This window comes from Tupaia chinensis, unplaced genomic scaffold (assembly GCF_000334495.1).
Source record: "Tupaia chinensis unplaced genomic scaffold, TupChi_1.0 Scaffold000469_1, whole genome shotgun sequence".
NCBI lineage: Eukaryota > Metazoa > Chordata > Mammalia > Scandentia > Tupaiidae > Tupaia > Tupaia belangeri.
The window spans coordinates 1,699,347-1,702,579 of NW_006159978.1; positions in this window are offsets into that span (position 1 = coordinate 1,699,347).

Consider the following 3,233-nt stretch of genomic DNA (forward strand, 5'->3'; position numbering starts at 1 on the left):
GTTCCCTAAGGTGCACCATTTCTTAACACCCACATGTGTACACACATCTGCTTCTCAGGAAAACACAGGAAAGGCTGCTTCTCACAACTAAAGTGGCAGAGTTGCAGTGCTAAGTATGCTGTAAAGACCGTGCAAATAGAAACAAGATCAGGGCTGGCTCTGCAGTGCAGTAGTTAAACACTGCACATTGGGAGCTGGATCCCACACGGCTTTGGTTTGAATCCTGGCCCTGGTGGCTTGAGAAATACACTTGGAGTGTGTATTTGTGTTCACTAAAATCCTGATGAGGCAGAGAAATGGAGGAAGGTTTGACATGCTCACGCCCTATTGGGAGGTGCATGATTTCTCTGGTGAGTCCATGTGCCCTCTGGCAATGAAAAAAATACAGAAATGGGCAACAGGTGACATGGGGGTTAAGGTGCTGGATCCCATATAGCTGACTCCATGTTTCGAACCTTGGACCCAGTGGTTGAGGGACATGTCAGGCATGTATACATGTGTGTGCCCAGAGTCCTAAGGGGAGAATGGAGGAGAGGGGATTGTGCTATGGCCATTCCCCCCAGGAAGTGATTTCTCACTTTTCCTCTCTCTGTCTCTCTCCAGCGAGGGCATACACCCTATAGCAATACATATATAAATAAATAGGAACCAATAAAATTTTAAAGAGAAAACAGAAACAAGACCAGAATTACACCTTTGAATTTATTCAGAGTCCATATTATTTAGTTTTCCACACTGGGAGAGTGTGTGTGGAACTCATAAAGACTGAAATCATGATATTTAGTCATAGCAGAGACATGATACACCATTGGCTCTGAAAACCAAAGGTATATATCCCAAATTTGGTTCATTGGAGTATTTTTATTAAAGAACTTTAAGCAATTTCCAAACTTTCTTTAGGCTGTCTTGTTCATTTTTCCCTTTATTGTTAACTGCCAGAAAGTGTGTGCTTGCCATAGAGGGAGAAAGCACAACCCAATGGGACATGGGCCCTTCTCCATTTTGCCATCCTGCCAGGATTTTGGATAGGTACACGCCTGTGTACCAGGGCTGGGATTTGAACTGTGGTCAGCCATGTGGGATCTGGCTTTCTTACCACTAGGCTATGGAGTTAGCCCAACTTGCACTTTTTTAGAGACTTATTGGGTCATCGGGAAAGTCACGACTTTTTTTTTTTTTAACAATTTAATAACCCCTGCCACGCTGTGGCTGCCCTTAATCTCACAGGTTCTCACAATCCCACTGCTAAGTGCTGAGTTTGCAGTAGAACTCTGATTCAGAACAATGCACTCCACGCCAACGCATGCAGGGGTACATGTGGCCCGTGCCCGCCCTGTCTCCCTTGTGAGGCTTTTGGGGTATAGGTACCCTTATGATTGCTTCTTTTTGAGCAGTGGAAAGAATGTCGTAAGACACAGGATAGAATTCCAGTACCTTGGGACCAGCAGTTGGCAAAATGGCTATGACGCTGGATTCCCATGTAGTTGACCGTGGTTTGAGTCCTGGACCCGGCGGCTTAAACTCACGGTGGGTGCGTGTGTGCCCAAGATCCCAAGAGGAGAATGGAGGAGAAAAGACTGCGGCATGGCCATCCCCCCTTTCTCACTTTCTGTCTCTCTGTCTCGTTCTGGCACATGCCCTATAGCAAAAAACTCTTAAAAAAAAATGTTTCACCTTGGGGAAGTTTTCTTAACCTTTCTGTGTCCATTTCTACAACTGTGAAGCTGAATTTTCCTATATCAGAATTTTTTTGTTTGTTGTTTTTTGGCATAAAGCATGTGCACTCACTACAGAGAGACAGAGAGGGAGAAAGCAACCCCTGAGAGGTGATTATATATTACAGTCCCTTCTCTATTCTCCTTTTGGGATTTTGGGCACATGTGCGTGCACACACACACCCCCACACACTAGCACATTTTTCAAACTGTCATGCCTAGGACTTGAATCACATGGTTGGCCATGTGGTATCCAGCTGCCTTAACCACCATCCCAGCTGGCCCAACTGTTAAGATTTTTTAAAAGATTATTTGTTCTGGGACCAGCAGGTGGCATGTTGGTTAAGGTGCTGGACACTCCCACATGGCCAACCATGGTTCGAGTCCCAGATCTGGTGGCTTGCTTTCTCACTTTCCCTCTCTCTCTCTGGTCAAATAAAAAATATGCAAATGAATAAAAATTAAAATGAGTAAAGAAAGAATGCCCCTCCCCTAAAAAAGATGATTTATTCCATGAGAGACAGGCCCCCTCCAACAAAGTCGTCACACAGCTACCCATTCCCAGTCTCACCCAGCACAGATCACAGGCACACACACCTGGTAAATGGAGATGTTGGGATGAACCTGTGACCTTTTCGTGTGGGTCTGTAATTTCAGAGTATTGCATGAACACTGTGCAATACTCTGACCATACTGCAGGATTATTATTTAAAACAAAATTTGGTTATGGGGCATAAGGCATTCATGGCAGGGTGGGAGGGAGGCACCCCCCAAGGGAGATGGCCACACTGGAATCCCTGCCCTCTGTTCTATCGAGATTTTTCTCCTCTACTCTCCTCTCGGGATTTCGGGCATGTATGCACATGTGCCAGGCGTGTTTATCAAACCTACAGGTCCAGGACTTGAACAGCCAGCCATGTGAGATCTACCCCCTTAACAACCACATCACTGGCTGGTTCCCATAGCAGGATTTTAAAGATCAAATAAGAAAATTACGTGGAAAAACTGTTAGTCTGGTCACCCATGCAGAGGTATGCAGAATTCAGTCCTTTCCTTTTCTGTCCAAAGTCAATAAATGATGCCCCTGAAGTGTGCTGCTTTGCTTCATTTTGTCATTTTACTGCCTCTGTAGATGGCCAGCAATCTCACTTACAAAATGATTACCTACCCCCAGAAAGAGACCAAGGAGCTAGGTCTGTAAATTTAGTTATTTTCAGATTCACACTCTAGGAACCTTGTGGAGCCCTGATATAAACAAGACAGATTAAAGACGTCATTTTGTTCACATTCCTTTATTTTATAAGTTCACACCTATGATTTTATAACAATCAAGAAAATGATGTTGCGAACTAGATGCTCTTTTTTAAGAGATATTTTTGCTATAGGGTGTGTGTGCTTGCTGGAAAGAGATAGAAAACAAGAAATCACCCCCGGGGAAATGGCCACACCACAATCTCTTCTCTATCTTAGATTGGGGGCATGCATACACATGCACCCAGCCCGAGTTTCAAGTCACCA